Below are 18534 nucleotides of genomic sequence, written 5' to 3' on the forward strand. Positions count from 1 at the left end.
AATGGTCATAAAGTGCTGAATGGACACACGGCAGAATTCATAAAGGATAAAGCACCATTGGATTTTTGGAGTGCTGAATGGTCTTTTGGCAGCATGTATCAATTACAGAGAGCCCCTAGTGTAGTTTAACCCTTTTGAGAAGTGACTCCATTTTGGAAACTTTATCTCTCAAAATATTTATTTAGAGGTGTAGTGAGCATTTTGACCCCACAAGTGTTTCATAGATTTTATTAGAAATAAGCTGTAAAAAACACACAAAAAAATTTCAATAATATACAGTTTTAGCTTAAATTGTTTTATTTTCACAAGGGGTAATAGGAGAAAAGTAACACCCAATTTGTAAGACAAATTCTCTGTAGCTTGGCAATACCCCATATGTAGTAAAAATTTCCTGTCTGTCCAGGGCTCACCATTTTCAAAGTAAATATTTAGATGGTATTAGTGTTGAGCGCCATTTCACATCTCCAGAGCACCCGAGGTACCAGTATGGTAAAAAGGCCCTGATAAGTGACACCTTTTTATAGACTATACGCCTAAAGCATTCATCTAGGCATGTAGCAAGAATTTTGACTTATAGGTGTTTTACAGATATAAGTGCACAGTGCATGTTACAGAGTGTAAATTGCAATTTTTTACAGTTAAAGGGGTATTACCATCTCCAAGATCCTATCCAAATATGTATTAGGTGTAATAATAATAATAATAATAATAATAATAATAATAATACTATTAGCAAATACCTCCAATTAGTAATGTAGTATAGTTGTTCTGATTTGCTATGTCTCTTCCCTCATTGCAGTGGTTTGGGTATCCATGGCTACGACCACTAGCAACTAACTGTCACTATGAGTGGTCGTAACCATGGATAACTAAGCTAGGAAGCTGGGAAGCGTACACCCTGCTACTGAGGTGCAGTGACGCAGCCAGAATGAGCTGCACTCCTGCGCACATTTGCATAAGCTGGTGATGATGCTGGTCAAGCCCACAGGGGCGTGATAACATGGAAAGAGGGCTGACTAGTCTGTGGCAACTAACACCCCATCGAGGAGTCAAAGCCCTTATTAGCATAGGGAAAGCGGAGGTTATAAATGCTTTTTTGAAGCATTTATTTAACCGAATTATGTTACGCAGGACTGGTTAGGGAGGGGATTTTATCATACATGGCTGAATACTGCTAGTTTAGAGGGCATGGGGGACCTGACAGGTTCCCTTTAAAGAAGCACTCCCATCAAAGTTTTTATCCTCTTAATATATTGCAATCATCATATTATATAGCACTGTGTACTTACAATTGCTCATTTTGTCTTTCTACCCAGAAATTCTTCTCTTTTCTCTACTCTATGTAGAAACAGGAAGTCTCTTATCCCTGCATTTATCATTCCCCTCTTCAACACCTGACCCCGTTGCTCCGCTTCTCCCCTCCGCAAGAGACTTTTGCAGTGAATGATGACTCGTACAGGGAAAATAGACTTCCTGTTTATACACAGAGCTTAGAAGGATTCAGTTAGTCAGTTTTTAATCACATGATGTCATAGACCTAATGAAAAGAGAATTAACTGGGTAGAAAGGCAAAATGAGCAATTGTAAGTACACAGCGCTATATAATATGATGACTGCATATATTAAGAGGATAAAAACTTTGATGGGAGGAGTGCTTCTTTAAAGGAAACCACTCCAAATCAGCCAGCATTATTCTCCAGTGACCTATTCCTATTCTTGATTTCTGAAAACAATTTTCATGTGTGTGCCAAAAAAACATTTATAATGCTGTTCCGAGTAATCCGAGGGAGCATCACTTTCACCAGTCTAATCCGGCCTCAGATGCTGTCATTACTTCGTCTAAGTTGGCACTGTAGCCTTGCAGCGCTGGGGTCCTGGGCTCAAATCCCAACAAGGACAACATCTGCAAGGAGTTTATGTTCTCCCCATGTTTGCGTGGGTTTCCTCTGGGTTTGCCAATTTCCTCCCACACTCCAAAGACATACTGATAGGGAATTTAGATTGTGAGCACCATTGGGGACAGTGATGATAATGTCTGTGAAGCACTGTAGAATTAAGGGCGCTATATAAGTGAGTAAAATAAATAAAATAAATGAAAAATAAGTGTGATTGGTGTCATCCCTAGTTTCCATATCATCTATCTTTGGTTTCATTGGGGCACTGCACATGAAGGCATAGTAACACTGAGTACTGGATACCTAGTCTGGGTATACTGTGCACAGTGGTAGAACAGGAGTGCTTCTCTGCGCTTGCTCCAGGAGGAAAAATTTGATTTACAAAGGCCCTTAGAAGATGTGGACATCAGGAGGACATAAATCATGCCAAGGGGTCTAGTTACAGCATATGAACCTGGAACCTGGAAAGTGACACCCTGCTGGACTAATCCTAGCTAATTAATTAGCATATAACGAGCAATAAAACAAATATAAAATTACTTTGGCACACACACGGAGATTATTTTGGTAAATCAAGGACAATATTGAAATACAAGAATAGGTCTCTGGAGCATAATGCTGGCAGTTTGGAAAACTTAGGAGACCCTTCATATTCCCGATAACTTGTCGGTTCCCCCAGATTTAGAAAAGCCACATATAGTGGGGGAAAATAAGTATTTGATACACTGCCGATTTTGAAAGTTCTCCCACCTACAAAGAATGGAGAGGTCTTTAATTTTTATTGTAGGTACACATCAACTGTGAGAGACAGAATCTAAAAATAAATTCAGACAATCACATTGTATGATTTTTACATAATTAAATTGCATGTTATTGCATGAAATAAGTATTTGATACAGCAGAAAAACAAAACTTAATATTTGGTACAGAAACCTTTGTTTGCAATTATAGAGGTCAGATGTTTTCTGTAGTTCCTGACCAAGCTTGCACACACTGCAGCAGGGATTTTGGCCCACTCCTTCTTACAGATCTTCACCAGATCTTTCAGGTTTCGGGGCTGTCACTGGGCAGCATTGAGTTTCAGCTCCCTCCAAAGATTTTCTATTGGGTTAAAGTCTGGAGAATGACTGGGCCACTCCAGGACCTTGAAATGCTTCTTACGGAGCCACTCCTTAGTTGCCCTGTCTGTGTGTTTCGGGTCATTGTCATGCTGGAAGACGCAGCCACGACCCATCTTCTATGCTCTTACTCAGGTGATTGAAAAGGTCCTCCCGTGTAGTTCTGGGCTGATTCCTGACCTTTCTCAGAATCATCCTTATCCCACAAGGCGAGATCTTACCCCAGACTGAGGAATATTGACATTCATCTTGTGTTTCTTTCATTTTCTAATAATTGCACCAACAGTTGTTGCCTCCTCAACAGGCTGCTTGCCTATTGTCCTGTAGCCCACCCCAGCCTTGAGCAGATCTCCAATTTTCTCCCTGGTCTCCTTAGACAGCTCTTTGGTCTTGGCCATGGTGGAGAGGTTGGAGTGTGATTGATTGAGTGTGTGGGCAGGTGTCTTTTATACAGGTAATGAGTTCAAACAGGTGCAATTAAAACAAGTAATGAGTGCAGAGTAAGAGAAAAACTTAAAGAAAAACTACCAGGTCTGTGAGAGACAGAATTCTTGCTGGTTGGTAGGTGATCAAATACTTTTTTCATGCAATAAAATGCAATTTAATTATGTAAAAATAATACAATGTGATTAATCATAGAGGCAGCACACAGACCAAAGGTAACCCTGCAGGAGCTGCAGAGTTCCCAAGCAGAGACTAGAGTATCTGTCCTTATGACAACAATAAGCCATATACTACATAGAGATGGCCTTTATGGAAGAGTGGGCAGAAAAAAGCCTTTACTTAGCACAAAAATTGTAAAGCACATTTTGAGTTTGCCAAAAAGACATGTGAGAGACTCCCCAAATGTATGAGATGAGAGCAAAATTGAACTTTTTGGCCACCAAGGTAAACACTATGTCCAACACAGCTCATCACCCCAAGAACACTATCCCCACAATGAAGACATGGTGGCAGCATTATGCTGTGGGGGTGTTTCTCAGTAGCAGGGACAAGGAAATGGGTTGAGTCGAGGGGAAGATTGATGGTGCAGAATACAGGGATATTCTTGAGCAAAATCTGTTTCAGTCTATCAGTGATTTGAGACTGGGAAGGAGGTTCACCTTCCAACAAGACAATGACCCAAAGCATACTGCGAAAGCAACACTCGAGTGGATTAAGGCAGGGGAAAAATGTAAATTTTTGGAGTGGCCTAGTCAAAGCCCAGACTTTAATCCAATGGAGAATCTTTGGTCAGACTTGAAGATTACTGTTCACCAGAGAAAACCATCTAACTTGATGAGCTGGAGCAGTTTTGCTTTGAGGAATGGTCAAAAATCCCAGTGGTAAGATGTGGAAAGCTCATAGAGACTTATCCAAAGCGAGTTGCAGCTGTAATTGCAGCAAAAAGAGGCTCTACAAAGTACTGATTTTAGGGGGGTGAATAGTTATGCACACTGAAGTTTTCCATTATTTTGTTCTATTTGTTGTTTGCTTCAAAATAAAAATAAAACCAAATGTTCACAGTTGTAGGCATGGTCTTTACATGAACTGATGCAAACCTTCCAAAAAAATTTCAGATTGTGAGGTAGCAAAACCCAAAAAATGCCAAGGGGGTGAATACTTTCGCAAGCCTCTGTAAATACTAAAGCAACTCAACCATGAATTGCAGACCACCTAAAGATACCGTGCGGGTTATAGTGCGAATAGTGCATAAAAGTCACCAACACTGCTGACTTAATAAGTGAAAATTTCCAATCCTTCTCTATTAAGATCAGCACAAAAGCTGTGAGTTGGGGGCTTCATGGCCCAAGTGTTAAGTAGGTCTGTTCGTGGTCACCAGGCATCTCTAAATAACGTTTCCACAGACAGGCCTTGTGGTAGCCACTACGTTTATCAGGTCCAAGGGGAACCCTGACCTTCACCCTTTTGCCGCTGTACTGAGATCTTAACTTACACAGCGACCCTTGGGATGGGGCAATGGAGTAGGCTGCTGGCCAGTGGATCAACTGGGTCGTCAATAAGTATTGTCACGCAGGGTCGATACCAGGAGGTCATGGTGGGAACAGAATCAGAAAGTAAGTGGGTGGTCACAATTACAAGCCGAGGTCAGGAAACAGAATAATCCAAATAGCACCACAGGAGCAAAGAGCAGGGTTGTGGTCGAGGTAAATTGAAGTTATAAACTAGCAGTCTGGAACAGGGATATAGAAATTTAAAGCACTACTCCAGCGTTTGTTTCTTTATTGCAGCACTCGAGTGATGCTACTAATGTAAGGTGCCTGCCCCAAGTCTTATACTTACTAGCCCCTATCTTCATCTTTTATCCGCGATGCTCCATTCGGTCTCCACTCTCCAGCACTTTGTGACCTGATGGATCACTCCAGTGTTTGCTGTAGCAAGCTGGAGGTCACTTTTCAGTGTCAGTCTATGAGAACCAGAACAAGACCCTCATAGACTTGCAATGAGAGATTGTGACCTCAATCTCTGACTTCCAGGTGGTCAAAAGTTGCGGTCACAGGAAAGCGCTGCGAGAACAGAGTGGTGCCAGGAAGAGCTGAAGACTGCAGGTGGAAAAAGGATTTTTTCCCTGTGTTTGTCTTTATTACTTTTGATTATGGAATTAGTAATGGGGGTGTCTGACAGACACCTCTCCATTACTAACCCCTGGGCTTAATGTCAGCGGACCTAAAACATCTGACATCCACCCCAAAACTATTACCCCACTTGCCACTGCACCAGGGCAAGTGGGAAAAGCCAGGCAAAGAGCCAAAATTGTCACATCTAAAGATGCGCCTTTTCTGGGGTGGCTGGTGGCTACTATTTTTAGACTGGGGAGGGCCAATATCCATGGCCCCTTCCCAGTCTGAGAATACCAGCCCCCAGCTGTCTGCTCTAGCTTGGCTGGTTGTCAAAAAAAGGGGTTCCCCACGCCATTTTTAAAAAATATTTATTTAAATAATAAAAAAACGGCGTGGGGAACACTCTATTTTTGATAACCAGCCAAGGAAAAACTCACAGCTGAGGGCTGCAGCCTGCAGCTGTCATCATTACTTGTGCTGGTTATCAAGAATAGAGGGGACCCCCTGCCATTTTTTTCTTTTTTATTTATTGCACAGGTGCCAGCTGGTGAACACTCTCATCAGCATACACCTGCTCTCGCTGCTATCAGGAAGACCAGGCGTACAATAATGAGAGTAGTACACTCATCAGCTGACACCTGTGACCAGCGGCAACCTTTTTACTGCCGATCAGAGAGGTGTTTCCTGCGCTGTCACAGATGGCAGCATGTTTGGGCCCCTATTCATTTGAATGGGGTCTGGGTTTGGGTTCGAGTTCGGTTACCATTCTGGTACCAGGACCAAACTTTTTTTTAAAGTTCGGCCAAACCCAACGGACCCGAACATCCACGGGTCACTAATTATGACTATAAATGATGCATGTCTACAGCCCATAATTCTGATGTGAAGATATCAGCTGCATTTACTGTAAACTGTAAAATGATGATAATTACAATCAAAATAATCTATATACGTTTCTTCAGCTTCAAAAAAATCACAGACGCCTTAAATTTTTTTATGGACAAGTCTAAGAAGTGCCCTATTTTCATGGACTGTTCTGGAATTTTTAGACCTTTGGCAATCCTGCACGTCCCCCAAAACTGAGAAGGCAGGTACTGACATGGATGTCAAATAAAACGTTTTACAACTTAACCCCTTCACGACCTTGGACGTATCCATACATCCAGGTTGGTAGATACTTACCGACCTTGGACGTATGGATACTTCCAGGCGATTTTGCGATCGCCGCAGTGTGTTCTGCTGAAATGACAGCTGACACCCAGTACTCAGTGGCAGGAGTGGTGCCCGGACTGTTTCTGGCAGTTTAATCTTCTAAATGATGCAATTGATATCGATCACAGCATTTAGAAGGCAGTCAGGGGGAATGGGCTCCCTCTGCCCTCCGATCGGCGCCCCTGCAACGTCATCGCGAGGGGCCAATCATTGCCATGGTGACCCGATGTTGTTATGACGACATCCGGGTCACCAGGGCTAGCAAGTTACTTAGATCTTGCGCAGTGCATGATCTAACTAACTTGTGTCAGTGCAGCACTGACAATTATAAAGCATACAGTGGGTACGAAAAGTATTCAGACCCCTTTAATTTTTTTCACTCTTTGTTTCATTGCAGCCATTTGGTAAACTCTAAAAAGTTCATTTTTTTCTCATTCCCATCTTGACTGAAAAAAAAACAGAAATGTAGAAATTTTTGCAAATTTATTAAAAAAGAAAAACTGAAATATCACATGGTCATAAGTATTCAGACCCTTTGCTCAGACGCTCATATTTAAGTCAAATGCTGTCCATTTCCTTTTGATGCTCATTGAGATGGTTCTACTCCTTCATTGGAGTCCAGCTGTGTTTAACTAAACTGATAGGACTTGATTTGGAAAGGCACACACTTGTCTATATAAGAGCTCACAGCTTACAGTGCATGTCAAACCAAAGGAGAAACATGAGCTCAAAGGAACTGCCCAAGGAGCTCAGAGATAGAACTGTGGCAAGGCACAGATCTGGCCAAGGTTATAAAAGAATTTCTGCATTACTCAAGGTTCCTAAGAGCACAGTGGCCGCCATAATCCTTAATTGGAAGAAGTTTGGGACCACCAGAAGTCTTCCTAGACCTGGCCATTCAGACAAACTGAGCAATCATGGGAGAAGAGCCTTGGTGACAGAGGTACAGAAGAACCCCAAGATCACTGTTGCTGAGCTTCAGAGATGTAGTAGGGAGATGGGAAAAAGTTCCACGAAGTTAACTATCACTGCAGCCCTCCACCAGTCAGGCCTTTATGGCAGAGTGGCCCGATGGAAGCCTATCCTCTGTGCAAGACATATGAAAGGTCGCATAGAGTTTTCTCAAAAACACATGAAGGACTCCCAGACTATGAGAAATAAGATTCTCTGGTCTGATGAGAGGAAGATAGAACTTTTTGATGATAATTCTAAGCGGTATGTGTGGAGAAAATCAGGCACTGCTCATCACCTGCCCAATAAAATCCCAACAGTGAAACATGGTAGTGGCAGCATCATGCTATGAGGGTGTTTTTCAGCTACAGGGACAGGACGACTGGTTGCAATTGAAGGAAACATGAATGCGGCCAAGTACAGAGATATCCTGGATGAAAACCTCTTCCAGAGTGCTCTGGACCTCAGACTTGGCCGAAGGTTCACCTCCCAACAAGACAATGACCCTAAGCACACAGCTAAAATAACAAAGGAGTGGCTTCAGAACAACTCTGTGACCATTCTTGACTGGCCCAGCCAGAGCCCTGACCTAAAGCCAATTGAGCATCTCTGGAGAGACCTGAAAATGGCTGTCCACCAACGTTCACCATCCAACCTGACGGCATTGAAGAGGATCTGCAAGGAAGAATGGCAGAGGATCCCCAAATCCAGGTGTGAAAAACTTGTTGCATCATTCTCAAGAAGACTCATGGCTGTACTAGCTCAAAAGGGTGCTTCTACTCAATACTGAGCAAAGGGTCTGAATACTTATGACCATGTGATATTTCTGTTTTTCGTTTTTAATAAATTTGCAAAAATGCCTATGACTCGCCCCCTGGGCCATGGGGTACTCGGCAGGCGGGCCTATGGATGCCGGTATGGGGGGATATCACGGTGGCTGGCCCGGTCCATGACCCAGGGCAGTCAATGAAAAAGGGGAATTATTTATAGGGAATTTGGAAAGTTTGTGACGCCACCTGTGGAATGCGGCTAAAGGGAGCCGCCGCTGTGGAGCAGTCCTCTGAGGCAGATGGTAGGGCAGCTTGTGATGGAACGGCTCCCCACAGGTGGAGCGGGCCTCAGGGCAGCGTGGGATGTAATGGATGATGGTGCAGGGGAGAGACGGCAGGACGGTCCCGGAGGAAAGACGAACACTCACACGGGGGTTAAGTTTCAGTACCTTTACTGGTAATGATGCAGGCACGGTCCAGGCTACTCCGGATGAAGGGCGCACTTTTGGACTCTCCCCAGTGAGTGGGTATAGGGCCTCCTGATCCGTGGCTTTACTCGCTAAGCTTCTGACCTGCCTGGAGCTAGGCCTAGCTTGGTTATTGTATCTCTTTTGCACCTGCTGACCTGGTGGTAGGGCCTTCTCCTGGAGATCACTCTGCCTGGTCGCTGGGGCCTCTGTGACCCCTAGCCCTGGTACTGTAGTCAGTGTTTGGTAAACCTGGGACCTGTAGTACTCCAGGGGTTCCGGTGGTCCCTACTGGGTATAAAGGGACCCCGTAGGCGCGGACCCGGTGTCCGGTATATATCTCGGGGTGAGTCTGGTATGCTCCTCTGCCCCCTCGCTACTTCTTCCTTCTCCTCTCGCCTTCGGCCACACTCAGGGCCCTCACTAGGCCTCCACTCGTGCTGTAGGCCTTGGCTCGCCTAAGCACAGCAGCCAGCGTGCTGCCTCTTCGTTGCTCTCTGAGCGTCAGCACACTCGCTCTCTGACTGAACTCACCAACTAAACTGAACTGCCTGGCTCCACCCTCCCTATATATATATCCCTATCAGGGCTCCCTCTGCTGGTCTGAGGTGGTAGGGTGGAGGTATGTGAATGTGTGAGGGCCTCTTGTGGAGAAGTCCATCCTGCACCCTTCTGGGTTCTGTGACAGTAGTGCACAGCAGGGCGCCACATCCCCCCCCTAGTAAAACTCAGTACTCCTGGACTGAAGCATTTTTGCAAAACAGGTTAACAATTATAATAACAACTATAATAACAATAGAGTTACAGTAAGTCCCGTAACCTGGTTTCCATTTCACTGATGAAGGAACATGAGGGACCCGCCTGAAAACCCTCAACGTAGGCCTTGGGCGTGGCTACAGGGCATAGGGCATCCAGGTGCCAGGTGCTGGACCACGTCTTCAGCCTCTCCAAACGGGTTTTTGTTCAGTGGTCACTTAAAAGGCACTCCAGGGAGTGCAACTATGTACATGAACAGCTTTTGGGCTGCTCACAGTCCTCAGCCTACGAGTCCCTGTACCCTTACAGGTAACTAAATAAACACATATTTTTCAGTTTATACAATAAACATTATGCAATACCCAACTGGGTAACTATTTACACTGCAGGTGTTTTTAACTTACTCCTTATACCTGACAGGAGTCTGGCCTTTTGTGCTACGCGATGACCTACGTAGTACTGGGATGTGTGTAGTGCGGATGCTTGCGCTATTTTCCGCTTTATCAGCTCTATGTGTTTGTGGACTGCAAGACTGCCTTAACCTCTCTACGGGACTGGCAAGTACACTGGTTACTGGGCCTACTGGCTCTGCTTCCACCGGTGATCCTTCTTCCGGGGATTCTTCCTGAGCAGGCTCTTCCGGGGCGCTTACAGGTCTTACTTGCAGTGGAGAGTCTTCTGGCTGTTGGTCAATCTGCTGGGAAATCTCCTAAGACAGTATGGAGTGTTTCTTCTTTAGGCTCCTCTGGTATGATGAGAGGCACTTCCTCCTGGGGCTTCAGCGGACTTGGGCATAACTTCAGATGGTCTCTTGATACCGTTGCAGTTGTTCTTCCTCCATCTTTGCTAATTAGACAGGTTTTCCTATTGTCGAATCTAGAGTTCAACACAGTGTAAGGTTCCCTTTCCCACTGGTCGTCAAGCTTGTGGCTTCTTCTCTTTCGTTTCAGCACAACTTCTCCAGGTGTCAAGGGTTCGGCTGGCGCACTCTTGTTGTACTGCGCTTCCTGCTTATCTCTCACCCTATTTAGACTGTCTTCGACTCAGGCTTGTACTCTCTTGTACTGCTCCTGTCGGGTCGTATCCCAGTCTTCAGTGGACATATCTGCTTCTGGCTCTACCACTCCAAGCTCCAGATCCATGGGCAACTTTCCGGGTCTTGCTCTCATGAGGTACGCTGGAGTACAATTGGTGGAACTCACAGGTATGTGATTGTACAAATCTACCAGGTCAGGTAGTTTGTCTGGCCACTGGTTTCTTTCTTCTAGAGGTAAGGTCTTCAACAGGTCGATGACTATGTTATTCATCTTTTCACATAACCCATTGGTTTGGGGGTGGTACGGTGTAGTCCGGATCTTCTTACACCCGTACAGATGGCAAAACTCTTTGAACAGCTCGGCTTCAAAGGCAGGGCCTTGATCCGTCAGCACCTTTTCTGGGTATCCATGGGGCCTGCAGAAGTAAACTTGAAACGTCCTTGCTGCAGTTTCTGCCGTCAGATCCTTGACGGGGGCTACCACCAGGAACCGGGAGTAGTGATCCACCATGGTCAGGGCATACGAGTAGCCTGACCTGCTAGGTGACAGCTTGATGTGATCCAGGGCAACGATCTCCAGGGGCTGGGTAGTCTTGATGGACTACAAGGGTGCTTTCTGGCTGCTGTAGTCTTTTCTTCTGAGGCTACAGGGCCCACAATCCCGGCACCACCTCTCTATGGAACTCCGCATTCCAACCCAATAGAACCGATTCTTCAGGAGGGTTTCCAGCTTCTTCCAGACAAAGTGCCCTGCTTGATCGTGGTAGGCCTCCAACACCATCTGGATGTCTGTCCTGGGCACTACGATCTGCCATACCATCTCATGGGTCCTGGGGTTGACATACCTTCGGCACAGCTTCTCTCTATAGATGAACAGCCGGCTTCTCTCATTCCACAGTTGCTTGGCTTGTAGAGAAGCATCCTTCTCCAGGGAGGAACCTTCCTGGGTTATCAGTTCTTTGATACGGCTGACAACCAGGTCGCTGTCCTGGGTCTCCTTCCAACTGTGATGACGTAAAGGGTTTAGTGTCTTACCACGATACCTCCTGGAGGTGCGCTGCTCGTGGACCATCCCATTTCTGTGGAAGGCAGGTAGCTCAATCTCCTCCAGGTCATCCACTTCTTCTTCAGTGTCTGACTGGTGAGGCATTCTGGATAGGGCATCGGTGTTGGCGTTCTTGTGGCCTGCCCGGTACTTGATGGTGAACTGATAGTTTGACAGCCGGGCCATCCAACGCTGTTCCATGGCTCCCAACTTGGCTGTCTCTAGATGTGTCAAGGGGTTGTTGTCAGTATAGGCCGTGAACTTAGTGGAGGCTAGGTAGTGCTTGAATGGTTCAGTGATGGCCCAAACCAAGGCCAGGAGCTCCAACTTGAAGGAGCTATAGTTTTCCGGATTCCTCTCGGTAGGACGAAGCTTCCTGCTGGCATAGGCGATCACCTTCTCTTTGCCATACTGCTTCTGGCTTAACACAGCTCCTAGTCCCTCGTTGCTGGAATCAGTGTACAGCAGGAAAGGTTGGCTGTAGTCAGGGTAGGCCAGGATCTCTTCGCCAGTCAGGATCTCTTTCATCACTGCAAAGGACTCAGCCTGCTCTTCACCCCATTGGAAGGGGGGGGTTCTTGCCTCTGTTGGACTGCCCTACCAGGAGATCTTGCAAAGGTGCTGCCTTCTTGGTGTAGTCCTTTACAAATCTCCGGTAGTACCCGACTAGTCCCAGGAACTGACGTACCTCCTTGAGACTCTTCGGCTCCGGCGATTTCTGGATGGCAGTGACCTTCTCCGGGTCTGGTGCTACTCCTTCTGGACTGACGATGTGCCCCAGGTACTGAACCTTCTGTTTGAGCAGGTGGCACTTGGAAGGTTTCAATTTCATCCCATACCGGGACAACGACTCAAATACCTCCGCCAGGTGCTTCAAATGGTCCTCATACGTCTTGGAGTACACTATCACGTCATCCAGGTATAGCAGCACGGTCTCGAAGTTACGGTGTCCCAAACAGCACTCCATCAATCTCTGGAACGTTACAGGGGCATTGCAGAGTCCGAACAGCATACTGTTGAACTCGCAGAGTCCCATCGGGGTAGTGAAAGCCGTCTTCTCCCGGTCCTCATCAGCAACTGCTACTTGCCAGTACCCACTAGTGAGGTCAAGGGTAGAGAAGTAATTTGCAGACTTTAGTGCAGCCAGGGATTCCTCTATACGGGGCAAAGGGTATGCATCTGACTCGCCCCCTGGGCCGTGGGGCACGCGGAACCGGGCGATAGGGAGACGCTGGGAGTAGTAGTGGCGGCCCGGTCCCGCGGCTCAGGGTGGTCAGACCAATGGTAGTCTGCTACGTGCTTCAGATAATGTCCGACTACACCACCCGTGGATTGCGGTTATTAGGAACCGCCGCTGCAAGGCAGTCCGCTGGGGCTGATGATGAATGCAGCTGGGATGGTGTGACTCCCCACGGGAAGAGTGTGGCCCCAGGGCAGTGTAGTGGATGGTGGGAGTGATGGTGGTGAGAGTCCCAGTACCGGTAGTGCTGAAGGCGCGAAGGAGCACACAGACAACAAGTCACAGTCCAGGGTCTTTACTCACAGTTCATTTGTTCCGGGTCACTTCTGTACAGGTAGTGACCGCCCGAGCCGTGCTGCGTCCACCAGGTGTGGGGCTCGGTCAACTCCCAAGCAGTCAAGAGCATGGCACAGGACCCTCTTTAATCCTTTCTCTGGCCTGCCTCACCAGTGACCCACTTTTGTCCAGCTGCCGCGGACTTGTGCGGTTAAACGTGGGCCCCGTCCTCCGCTGTCCTATATGGTGCCTTCCTAGCAGGTTTGATGAGGTGTCGCACCAATAGATGATCACGACGACCGGTCTTTGGCTGAGGGTTGTTTCTCCTCCACCAACTTGGCATCCGGTACCCTTAATCTGCCTGACCCTGCACCCTGGATTCTCGTGGGTTCTTAGGGTCCCTTCCACCTTCTTGTTCCTGAGCCCTTCTGTTTCTCTGTCTCTCCTTCTCTTTCTCTGTTCCTTTCTGTTCCTTTCTGTTCCGTTCTCTTGGAGCTGAGATGAGCCAAAATCCCAGCTCCCCTTCTCCTCCTCCTCGGCCTCTCACTAGGCCCTCCTGGAGTAGAGCTCCTACAGAGCCTCTACTCCCTGTCTTCTCTTCTGGCTGAACTGACTGAACGAACGAACCTAGATCTAAGATGGTGCCCACCTTTTATACCTCCCTCTAGCCATGAGCCCAGGTGACCAGCAACCAATGGGCTCCTACCTACGCTCAGGAACCAACCCCTATCTGCCCCTACAGCACTGGGTGTTCCACCCCCCTCCCCACTCCAGACAGGGACATAGTCGGTCGTGTCTGCACTTCTGTCTAGTGGGAGCACCGTTGAGCTGTCCCTCCGAAATGGGGTGTGTGTGCTGTATGCAGCTAACTGAGCCCTGGTCCATACTCCATCCTTACCTGGGAGTGGAATATCACACCTCTGGTCTGAGGTGCAATACCCCTGTAGCGGCCGAACCCTCGGGGCGCTACATTCCCCCCTGGTAAAGCACAGCACGTCCTCGGGCTGGAAAAGAGCAAAAACAGTTAATTACAGGACATGCAAACTTTTTAAAACTTTTCACATCAGAAAACAGGCAACATGGTTCAATTCCCTTTATGGGAAACGCTTTTCTTTTCTTGTCACACTATTATAAAACGCTTACTAATACTTCTGGAACTCTTTTGACATATAAACACTATTAGAAAACATTCACATTACTATCTAGCAGCATATAAAAACTTTTCATATAAAACATTTGCAGGAAAACATTTTTACAACACATTCTTGGATCCTGGCGGCGGTGCAACTTGCGACCAGGTGTGCACTCTTCTTGTAAGTGCAGGAACTTTGGCAAACTTGTAAACACGAGGGACTTGCTGTCCTGAGGTAGACGTGGTAGTCTTTTTATAAAACCAGTAGGGGGCGCATTAGGAAGCGCAACTATATACAAAGGATTGACCGCTCTCAGTCCTCGGCCAGTTTTGGGAAGGGAATGGCTGCTCACAGTCCTCAGCCTGGTAGGGGATGAGGGGCACACAGGTAACAGTTCAATACTTGTCCCAACGGGGACCACACTTTCAAGACGGGAACAGTCCCAAAAACAGTTCTGATACCCTGACGGGTAACTATGTACACAGGTACTTTGCTACTTACTAGTAGCGGTGTCCTCCATATGCTCCTTCTTCCTCCTCATATGGTTCTTCAGACCCGTCCGGGTCCTCTTGGCTCTCCTCATAGCCGCGGTATTGTAGTTCCTCCTCGGTGAGCCGATGAACATGTAGGGCGTATGGTCCTTTTGCACCTACGTGGCGGGTAAAGGCGACCACATCACCAGGGTATAGGTCACGGCCACGATGTCCCTCAGGTAGATGACTCTCAACGTCCCTGCGGGTCACAAAGACGTCGCCTGCGGTTTCTGGGCCCCTGATGAAGCCCCAGCCGTTCTCCATGTGGAATTTGACTATGGTCCCAGTGATTTGGGGACCGCGGGCTGTTCGGGGGTCTTGGCGGGCCTTACGTTTTTGCTCAGCACTCTGGGCTTGGAGCCGTTCCTCTCTGAAGCGCCTCTCTCGTCGCTCCCGCTCAAAGGTCGCCAGTTGCTGATGACAGGCCTCCAGACGACAGACCGTGTCTGCCCGGGTCTCTTGAGAGAACCCCATCAAGTTCTCGCTGGTGGGGTCCCACGCAAATTGGACATCCTCCAGTGGGGGTAGGGTGACCTCGACGGGTTCAGGAGCCGGTATCAGAGGATCGCGCGGGGGCTGGGCCTTCCATGGCTGATTGCCGGTCACTTCAGCCGGCCACTCCAGCGGCAGTCCATCCGGACCGGTGTGATGTGCCAATAGGTCCACACCCAGCGATGGTATAGTGGGGGGACCTGATCTGGGAGCGGCGCCCGGGGGCACTCGGCCTTGCGACCAGGCCGGGGGTCTTGTGGCTGCGCTAGGTGGCAGTCCCATCCGGGACAGGGGCGCAGGCTTAGCGATGGCGCCCGGGTCATCCAGGCCTTGCGACCGGGCCGATGATGCTTCATGCTTTACGGCGCCCAGGATCAAGGGGCGTGGCGCCGGGCGGGGCGTGGCCGCGGCGCTCGCCGCTTGAGGCCTAGCTGGGAGCAGTGGCGGCGCGGCAACAGGTGCGGTGAGTGGGGCTTCTGGTGCTGCGACGGGAGGCTGGGGCAGGCCTGCGGGTGCTGGGCTTGGGGTGGTGATGTCCCCTTCACTTGCCTCAGTCCTCGTGGCTCCCTCCGCGGCGTCGCCTCCGGTCCTCTCTCCTCTTGCGCCGTCCTCAGAGGCAGGCAAACCCCGGGGTGCGGCTGAGGCCTGTCGCTGGTGGGTCTCGGCCTGCCGGGCCAGTTCCTCTCTCCACTCGGTGAGTGCACCTCGCTGCGCCAGGACCATCCTCCGCTCCAGGTCCTCCAGTGCAGCTTGCGCACGTTCCGGGTCTCTGGGGAGCTGCGCTAGGACTTCTGCTAGGCTGCAGAGCGGTTCGGCCTGCAGCAGGCTTCGGGCCAGGAGGCTGGTGCTGCTGAGGGCGTCCATCCCCGGGTGCGGTCTGTCTGGACTGATCCAGACCACCCCCTGCCCCGCAGTTTTCTTCTCTTTCCGCCCCCATGGAGGGTGGTCCTGGGGCATTCTGCTGACAATCACTCTCAGGGGCAGCCCCCCCACGTTGACGGACATTTCCACAGCAGTGCTCATGGTTGTCGGGGGCGGGCTTCCTCTTTGGCGCCATTCTAGGACCCGGCCCACGATGGGAGGATGGGAGCCTCCTGTGGTCTTTTGGCGCGCACATTATGGCGCTCGTTCTTCTGGGGCGGGCGCCATCTTTAGTACAGTGAAACAGTCTCTTTTCAGGCGCGCAGTACCCATGGTTAGCGGGCACGAAATCCTGCCGACTACGCCAAAGCTGACTCGCCCCCTGGGCCGTGGGGCACGCGGAACCGCGCGATAGGGAGACGCTGGGAGTAGTAGTGGCGGCCCGGTCCCGCGGCTCAGGGTGGTCAGACCAATGGTAGTCTGCTATGTGCTTCAGATAATGTCCGACTACGCCACCCGTGGATTGCGGTTATTAGGAACCGCCGCTGCAAGGCAGTCCGCTGGGGCTGATGATGAATGCAGCTGGGATGGTGTGACTCCCCACGGGAAGAGTGCGGCCCCAGGGCAGTGTAGTGGATGGTGGGAGTAATGGTGGTGAGAGTCCCAGTACCGGTAGTGCTGGAGGCGCGAAGGAGCACACAGACAACAAGTCACAGTCCAGGGTCTTTACTCACAGTTCATTTGTTCTGGGTCACTTCTGTACAGGTAGTGACCGCCCGAGCCGTGCTGCGTCCACCAGGTGTGGGGCTCGGTCAACTCCCAAGCAGTCAAGAGCATGGCACAGGACCCCCTTTAATCCTTTCTCTGGCCTGCCTCACCAGTGACCCACTTTTGTCCAGCTGCCGCGGACTTGTGCGGCTAAACGTGGGCCCCGTCCTCCGCTGTCCTATATGGTGCCTTCCTAGCAGGTTTGATGAGGTGTCGCACCAATAGATGATCACGACGACCGGTCTTTGGCTGAGGGTTGTTTCTCCTCCACCAACTTGGGATCCGGTACCCTTAATCTGCCTGACCCTGCACCCTGGATTCTCGTGGGTTCTTAGGGTCCCTTCCACCTTCTTGTTCCTGAGCCCTTCTGTTTCTCTGTCTCTGCTTCTCTTTCTCTGTTCCTTTCTGTTCCTTTCTGTTCCGTTCTCTTGGAGCTGAGATGAGCCAAAATCCCAGCTCCCCTTCTCCTCCTCCTCGGCCTCTTACTAGGCCCTCCTGGAGTAGAGCTCCTACAGAGCCTCTACTCCCTGTCTTCTCCTCTGGCTGAACTGACTGAACGAACGAACCTAGATCTAAGATGGTGCCCACCTTTTATACCTCCCTCTAGCCATGAGCCCAGGTGACCAGCAACCAATGGGCTCCTACCTACGCTCAGGAACCAACCCCTATCTGCCCCTACAGCACTGGGTGTTCCACCCCCCTCCCCACTCCAGACAGGGACATAGTCGCTCGTGCCTGCACTTCTGTCTAGTGGGAGCACCGTTGAGCTGTCCCTCCGAAATGGGGTGTGTGTGCTGTATGCAGCTAACTGAGCCCTGGTCCATACTCCATCCTTACCTGGGAGTGGAATATCACACCTCTGGTCTGAGGTGCAATACCCCTGTAGCGGCCGAACCCTCGGGGCGCTACACATCCTTATGTGTTATGTGATTTACCTGTCTGTAATCTACACACATCCTCATGCTTCCATCATTTTTCCTGACCAGGACCAGGGGAGCTGCCCAGGGGCTACAGCTATCTCTTATTACCCCTGCCTTCTTCATGTCATGCAACATTTCCTTTGCTTTCTGGTAGTGTGCTGGTGGTATGGGCCTGTAACGTTCTTTGATGGGTGGATGGCCACCTGTGGGTATATGGTGTTGTACCCCTTTAATTCTCCCAAAATCAATTGGGTGTTTGCTGAATACCTGTATGTATTCCTGGACCACCCTGTATACACCTTGTTTTTGATGGACAGGAGTGGCGTCAGTCCCAACATGGAACTGTTAACACCAATCCTCCAGCTGAGCTTCGGAGTCATTGTCCTCCACTGTATCTGGTGGGGTCAAGGATTCCACTGTGTGTATGGCATCATCATTCACAGTATACAACCGGGCAAGAGTGGCATATCTTGGTAATTTAACTTCATCCTCCCCACAAT

The sequence above is a fragment of the Phyllobates terribilis genome, unplaced genomic scaffold (assembly GCF_046119375.1).
Source record: "Phyllobates terribilis strain yellow unplaced genomic scaffold, ASM4611937v1 Scaffold_3__8_contigs__length_932513732, whole genome shotgun sequence".
Lineage (NCBI taxonomy): Eukaryota > Metazoa > Chordata > Amphibia > Anura > Dendrobatidae > Phyllobates > Phyllobates terribilis.